The sequence below is a fragment of the Salvelinus namaycush genome, unplaced genomic scaffold, assembly GCF_016432855.1.
Source record: "Salvelinus namaycush isolate Seneca unplaced genomic scaffold, SaNama_1.0 Scaffold1831, whole genome shotgun sequence".
Lineage (NCBI taxonomy): Eukaryota > Metazoa > Chordata > Actinopteri > Salmoniformes > Salmonidae > Salvelinus > Salvelinus namaycush.
Genome location: NW_024058599.1, coordinates 39,281 through 47,500, shown reverse-complemented (window position 1 = coordinate 47,500; position 8,220 = coordinate 39,281). Strand labels below are relative to the sequence as shown.

Below are 8,220 nucleotides of genomic sequence, written 5' to 3'. Positions count from 1 at the left end.
AACGCTGAAAAGGGAAAAGTTGAAGGGGTTCATTTCAGCGTAAAATGTGAATGAGGGGAGGCGATACAAGGAGAGGAGGAGAAGGAGAAGGAGAAGGAGAAGGAGAAGGAGAAGGAGAAGGAGAGGAGGAGGGAGGAGGAGGAGGAGGAGAAGGAGAAGGAGGAGAAGGAGGAGAAGGACAAGGAGGAGAAGGACAAGGAGGAGAAGGACAAGGAGGAGGAGAAGGAGAAGGACAAGATGGAGGAGGTGGAGGAGGAGAAGGACAAGGAGGAGGAGGAGGAGAAGGGAGATAAGAGAACAAGAAATTAACAGACAGAAGAGGAGAGAAAAGGGAGAGAGACACACGCAGTGTCTGTCTCTCTGTCTCTCTCTGTGTGTGTGTGTGTGGTGTGTGTTGTGTGTGTGTGTGTGTGTGTGTGTGTGTGTGTGTGTGTGTGTGTGTGTGTGTGTGTGTGTGGTGTGTGTGTGTGTGTGTGTGTATACGAGCCAACACTCACACTCCTCGAGGCAGGGTCCTCCCATTGAGGTCGGGTCCCCGGGACCCCAGATACGGTTGTCAGGAATGGGCATGCCCCTGTTGTCACTCTCCCCAACAAACAGACTGTTCTTCACCTCCTGACGAGAACCATCGTCATCAGGGAATGTACCACCACTACACAGACAGGGAAAGACAGAGAGAAAGTGAGAGACAGAAAGAGTTTGTGTGTGTGTTCATTTCATAGAAAAATACTTTTCATTTTTGTTGACTAAAATGTGACGAGACGAGAATTCCACGTGAGACTAATGGACATTTCATTTGACATCAAGCTCCTTTTCATCTGTTGTTTACAATCATAAGCATGCAGAATAATGTTTTGCAATCCTCTCATTGGTAGAATTGACATCTTTCAGTTGTGTGGACTAATTGAGCTGATCTGCCCGGCTCTCTCACACAGCTCCCAGGTGGTCACATCAGTCACTCGTCAATCTTCTGAGCTGATCTGCCCGGCTCTCTCACACAGCGCCCAGGTGGTCACATCAGTCGCTCGTCAATCTTCTGAGCTGATCTGCCCGGCTCTCTCACACAGCTCCCAGGTGGTCACATCAGTCACTCGTCAATCTTCTGAGCTGATCTGCCCGGCTCTCTCACACAGATCCCAGGTGGTCACATCAGTCATCGTCAATCTTCTGAGCTGATCTGCCCGGCTCTCTCACACAGCTCCCAGGTGGTCACATCAGTCACTCGTCAATCTTCTGAGCTGATCCCGGCTCTCTCACACAGCTCCCAGGTGGTCACATCAGTCACTCGTCAATCTTCTGAGCTGATCTGCCCGGCTCTCTCACACAGCTCCCAGGTGGTCACATCAGTCACTCGTCAATCTTCTGAGCTGATCTGCCCGGCTCTCTCACACAGATCTCAGGTGGTCACATTAGTCGCTCGTCAATCTTCTGAGCTGATCTGCCCGGCTCTCTCACACAGCTCCCAGGTGGTCACATCAGTCACTCGTCAATCTTCTGAGCTGATCTGCCCGGCTCTCTCACACAGCTCCCAGGTGGTCACATCAGTCACTCGTCAATCTTCTGAGCTGATCTGCCCGGCTCTCTCACACAGCTCCCAGGTGGTCACATCAGTCGCTCATCAATCTTCTGAGCTGATGCGAAGCCAGGACACTGGACTTGTAACTAAACTCAACTAGAAACGATCATTTACTCTCTCTTACTTTCATGTAGGCTACTTTTACTCTGATCACATCAGTATCTCTATATTGTTACTCATGAATCTGTTGCCGCTCTCGCAGCATTCTTGCGGTTGCTTGAATGTTAGGAGTACAGTAATACTTCTGTCATCTTTGGAGATGTAAAATTCTCCCCTTTTTAAAGAAAAAGCTTTTATTTACCCCCCTTAACGGTTATGATGTGGAGAAAATCAGAGACGTAAATTATTTAACATCTAGCCAAGGCTTTATAGCCTATATGATTAATTATGGCTGGCATTGGTTACAATCTGCCACAATATAAATGTTGCCAGCTCAGGTATACGAGGGGATGGTAGGTCTAGTTGGACAAGGCTATATGAATGTGCACATGATGGAAGTTAGAAGTAGCTGAAATATTCATTATTTCATAGATTATTTTGACTATTATGTGACTAAAATGGCTGTGACTAAAACTGTCTACAGTTTTAGTGTCAGATAATAACTGATAATAGCTAACTGATAATAACTAAAACTAACGAAGGATGAAATGACTAAAATGTGACTAAAAGGTATTTTAAGACTAAACATAAAACCAAATCTAAAATAGATGCCAAAGTTAACACTTTTGTGTGTGTTTTTGGTTTTACTAAAGTAAAACAAGGAAAATTCCCACAAGGAAAACGTCTATTTTTGGCTTAGGGGTTAGGTTCAGGGTTAAAATTAGGGTTAGAATTAGGGTTAAGTTTAGGGTTAAGGTTAGGTTAAGGGTTAGGGGTTAGCGAAATAGGATTTTGAATGGGAATCAATTGTTTGGTCTCCACAAGGATAGTAAAACAAATGTGCGTGTGTGTGAGTACGTGAGTGAGTGACTGTCAGAGAGTTTGTGTGGCCAAGAGAGCTAAAACGAATGTGTGGCCAAGAGAGCGTGTAAAAGTGTGTGAGTCTGTGCCAGTGTGTCTCTCTCTGAGAGTGTGACCTGGTTTCTGAAACCAGCTACAAACCATGCCCAGGCCCATATACCTAGAGATGCCACTTTCACACTCCCAAATTACTTTCACACTCTTTCAAAGTCTTTCTTTCCCACTGCATCATAAGCAGACGACCATATAAGGTGTTTCCAATTACTGCAACGGGGTCTTCTGCAGTCACCCGAAATACAAACATGAACCACACATGCACGCCGCACACACACACACACACACACACACACACACACACCACACACACACACACACACACCACACACACACACACACACACACACACACACACACACACACACACACACACACACACACACACACACACACCACAGGACACAAGATGTTATTAACATTAATGTCTTACCTAGCCAGTGTTAGGCCAATTCCATTATCAGCAAATCTGAGGAGAGAGAGAAACAGTTGTTAGAGCCAATCACATAGTAGACGGAACATTAGAATGAGAATATTACACAGACATGATCTGTTTCCGCATGTCAACAGTGTGTGTGTGTGTGTGTGTGTGTGGTGTGTGTGTGTGTGTGGTGTGTGTGTGTGTGTGTGTGTGTGTGTGTGTGTGTGTGTGTGTGTGTGTGTGTGTGTGTGTGTGTGTGTGTGTGTGTCTAATCACACACTGTTTGTCTAAAACTCCAAGGATAAGGTTGACATTGGAAATGTTGTCAAGGAAGCAAAGCAGCAACAGACTGAAGGTGAGAAAAACAATAGATGATTCAGTGTAAATGCTAGGGGATGTTTCTGACAGTTACTGCTGTGTTGAGTGCTAGACCTAGCAGTAGAAGCCTAGAGGTAAGCATGATAATTGGGGTGGCAGCACCATAGGACTGAGAGGGAGGTTAGAGACATAGCTAGTCAAAATGTAGCCCTTTTTCAAAGGCGTGAATGGTGTTATTTGTTAAGGTAGGTTACAGCTAAATATGTATTTGTTACAATCCACCTATCGCTCGATCCCTCCCTCCCACCTCTACCGCTCGCTCCCTCCCTCCCACCTCTACCGCTCTCTCCCTCCCTCCCACCTCTACCGCTCGCTCCTTCCCTCCCACCTCTACCGCTCGCTCCTTCCCTCCCACCTCTACCGCTGGCTCCTTCCCTCCCACCTCTACCGCTCGCTCCTCCCTCCCACCTCTACCGCTCGCTCCCTCCCTCCCACCTCTACCGCTCTCTCCCTCCCTCCCACCTCTACCGCTTCTCCTCCCTCCCACCTCTACCGCTCGCTCCTTCCCTCCCACCTCTACCGCTCGCTCCTTCCCTCCCATCTCTACCGCTCGCTCCCTCCCTCCCACCTCTACCGCTCGCTCCCTCCCTCCCACCTCTACCGCTCGCTCCCTCCCTCCCACCTCTACCGCTCGCTCCCTCCCTCCCACCTCTACCGCTCGCTCCCTCCCTCCCACCTCTACCGCTCGCTCCCTCCCTCCCACCTCTACCGCTCTCTCCCTCCCTCCCACCTCTACCGCTCGCTCCTTCCCTCCCACCTCTACCGCTCTCTCCCTCCCTCCACCTCTACCGCTCGCTCCCTCCCTCCCACCTCTACCGCTCGCTCCCTCCCTCCCACCTCTACCGCTCGCTCCCTCCCTCCCACCTCTACCGCTCGCTCCCTCCCTCCCACCTCTACCGCTCTCTCCCTCCCTCCCACCTCTACCGCTCGCTCCTTCCCTCCCACCTCTACCGCTCTCTCCCTCCCTCCCATCTCTACCGCTCGCTCCCTCCCTCCCACCTCTACCGCTCCCTCCCTCCCACCTCTACCGCTCGCGCCCTCCCACCTCTACCGCTCGCTCCCTCCCTCCTCTACCGCTCGCCCCTTCCCTCCCTCCCACCTTTACCGCTCGCTCCCTCCCTCCCTCCCTCCCACCTCTACCGCTCGCTCCCTCCCTCCCACCTCTACCGCTCGATCCCTCCCTCCCACCTCTACCGCTCGCTCCTTCTCTCCCACCTCTACCGCTCGCTCCCTCCCTCCCACCTCTACCGCTCGCTCCCTCCCTCCCACCTCTACCGCTCGCTCTCCCTCCCACCTCTACCGCTCGCTCCCTCCCTCCCACCTCTACCGCTCGCTCCCTCCCTCCCACCTCTACCGCTCGCTCCCTCCCTCCCACCTCTACCGCTCTCTCCCTCCCTCCCACCTCTACCGCTCGCTCCTTCCCTCCCACCTCTACCGCTCTCTCCCTCCCTCCCACCTCTACCGCTCGCTCCCCCCTCCCACCTCTACCGCTCGCTCCCTCCCTCCCACCTCTACCGCTCGCTCCCTCCCTCCCACCTCTACCGCTCGCTCCCTCCCTCCCACCTCTACGCTCGCTCCCACCTCTACCGCTCTCTCCCTCCCTCCCACCTCTACCGCTCGCTGCTTCCCTCCCACCTCTACCGCTCTCTCCCTCCCTCCCACCTCTACCGCTCGCTCCCTCCCTCCCACCTCTACCGCTCGCTCCCTCCCTCCCACCTCTACCGCTCGCTCCCTCCCTCCCACCTCTACCGCTCGCTCCCTCCCTCCCACCTCTACCGCTCGCTCCCTCCCTCCTCTACCGCTCGCCCTTCCCTCCCTCCCACCTTACCGCTCGCTCCCCCCTCCCTCCCACCTCTACCGCTCGCTCCCTCCCTCCCTCCTCCCACCTCTACCGCTCGCTCCCTCCCCCACCTCTACCGCTCGATCCCTCCCTCCCAGCTCTACCGCTCGCTCCTCCCTCCACCTCTACCGCTCGATCCCTCCCTCCCACCTCTACCGCTCGCTCCCTCCTCCCACCTCTACCGCTCGATCCCTCCCTCCCACCTCTACCGCTCGATCCCTCCCTCCCACCTCTACCGCTCGCTCCCTTCTCTCCCACCTCTACCGCTCGCTCCCTCCCTCCCACCTCTACCGCTCATCCCTCCCTCCCACCTCTACCGCTCGATCCCTCCCTCCCACCTCTACCGCCGATCCCTCCCTCCCACCTCTACCGCTCGATCCCTCCCTCCCACCTCTACCGCTCGCTCCCTCCCTCCCACCTCTACCGCTCGCTCCTCCTCCCACCTCTACCGCTCGCTCCCTCCCTCCCACCTCTACCGCTCGCTCCCTCCCTCCCACCTCTACCGCTCGCTCCCTCCCTCCCACCTCTACCGCTCGCTCCTCCCTCCCACCTCTACCGCTCGCTCCCTCTCCCACCTCTACCGCTCGCTCCTCCCTCCCACCTCTACCGCTCGCTCCCTCCCTCACACCTCTACCGCTCGCTCCCTCCCTCACCCCCCCACCTCTACCGCTCGCTCCCTCCCTCCCACCTCTACCGCTCGCTCCTCCCTCCCACTCTACCGCGCGATCCCTCCCTCCCACCTCTACCGCTCGATCCCTCCCTCCCACCTCTACCGCTCGATCCCTCCCTCCCACCTCTACCGCCGCTCTTCCCTCCCAGCTCTACGCTCGATCCTCCCCACACCTCTACCGCTCGCTCCCTCCCTCCCACCTCTACCGCTCGCTCCCTCCCTCCCACCTCTACCGCTCATCCCTCCCTCCCACCTCTACGCGCGATCCCTCCCTCCCACCTCTACCGCTCGTCCCTCCCTCCCACCTCTACCGCTCGATCCCCTCCCTCCCACCTCTACCGCTCGATCCCTCCCTCCCACCTCTACCGCTCGCTCCTTCCTCCCACCTCTACCGCTCGCTCCCTCCCTCCCACCTCTACCGCTCGCCCTCCCTCCCACCTCTACCGCTCGCTCCCTCCCTCCCACCTCTACCGCTCGCTCCCTCCCTCCCACCTCTACCGCTCGCTCCCTCCCTCCCACCTCTACCGCTCTCTCCTCCCTCCCACCTCTACCGCTCGCTCCTCCCTCCCACCTCTACCGCTCGCTCCCTCCCTCCACCTCTACCGCTCGCTCCCTCCCTCCCACCTCTACCGCTCGCTCCCTCCCTCCCACCTCTACCGCACTCTCCCTCCCTCCCACCTCTACCGCTCGCTCCTTCCCTCCCACCTCTACCGCTCTCTCCCTCCCTCCCATCTCTACCGCTCGCTCCCTCCCTCCCACCTCTACCGCTCGCTCCCTCCCTCCCACCTCTACCGCTCCCTCCCTCCCACCTCTACCGCTCGCTCCCCCCTCCCACCTCTACCGCTCGCTCCCTCCCTCCTCTACCGCTCGCCCCTTCCCTCCCTCCCACCTTTTACCGCTCGCTCCCTCCCTCCCTCCCTCCCACCTCTACCGCTCGCTCCCTCCCTCCCACCTCTACCGCTCGATCCCTCCCTCCCACCTCTACCGCTCGCTCCTTCTCTCCCACCTCTACCGCTCGCTCCCTCCCTCCCACCTCTACCGCTCGCTCCCTCCCTCCCACCTCTACCGCTCGCTCCCTCCCTCCACCTCTACCGCTCGCTCCCTCCCTCCCACCTCTACCGCTCGCTCCCTCCCTCCCACCTCTACCGCTCGCTCCCTCCCTCCCACCTCTACCGCTCTCTCCCTCCCTCCCACCTCTACCGCTCGCCTTCCTCCCACCTCTACCGCTCTCCCTCCCCCACCTCTACCGCTCGCTCCCTCCCTCCCACCTCTACCGCTCGCTCCCTCCCTCCCACCTCTACCGCTCGCTCCCTCCCTCCCACCTCTACCGCTCGCTCCCACCTCTACCGCTCTCTCCCTCCCTCCCACCTCTACCGCTCGCTGCTTCCCTCCCACCTCTACCGCTCTCTCCCTCCCTCCCACCTCTACCGCTCGCTCCCTCCCTCCCACCTCTACCGCTCGCTCCCTCCCTCCCACCTCTACCGCTCGCTCCCTCCCTCCCACCTCTACCGCTCGCTCCCTCCCTCCCACCTCTACCGCTCGCTCCCTCCCTCCTCTACCGCTCGCCCCTTCCCTCCCTCCCACCTTTACCGCTCGCTCCCTCCCTCCCTCCCACCTCTACCGCTCGCTCCCTCCCTCCCTCCCTCCCACCTCTACCGCTCGCTCCCTCCCTCCCACCTTTACCGCTCGATCCCTCCCTCCCAGCTCTACCGCTCGCTCCCTCCCTCACACCTCTACCGCTCGATCTCCCTCCCACCTCTACCGCTCGCTCCCTCCTTCCCACCTCTACCGCTCGATCCCTCCCTCCCACCTCTACCGCTCGATCCCTCCCTCCCACCTCTACCGCTCGCTCCTTCTCTCCCAGCTCTACCGCTCGCTCCCTCCCTCCCACCTCTACCGCTCATTCCCTCCCTCCCACCTCTACCGCTCGATCCCTCCCTCCCACCTCTACCGCTCGATCCCTCCCTCCCACCTCTACCGCTCGATCCCCCTCCCACCTCTACCGCTCGATCCCTCCCTCCCACCTCTACCGCTCGCTCCTTCCCTCCCACCTCTACCGCTCGCTCCCTCCCTCCCACCTCTACCGCTCGCTCCCCCCCCCCCCACCGCTCTCCCTCCCTCCCACCTCTACCGCTCGCTCCCTCCCTCCCACCTCTACCGCTCGCTCCCTCCCTCCACCTCTACCGCTCGCTCCTCCCTCCCACCTCTACCGCTCGCTCCCTCCCTCACACCTCTACCGCTCGCTCCCTCCCTCACACCTCTACCGCTCGCTCCTCCCTCACACCTCTACCGCTCGCTCCCTCCCTCCCACCTCTACCGCT

The 8,220-nt window shown here is 58.4% G+C and overlaps 1 pseudogene; it reads right to left on the bottom strand.

Moving 5' to 3' along the window:
* Nucleotides 1-8,220, bottom strand: part of LOC120037716 — a 45,129-nt pseudogene that overhangs the window by 1,939 nt on the left and 34,970 nt on the right.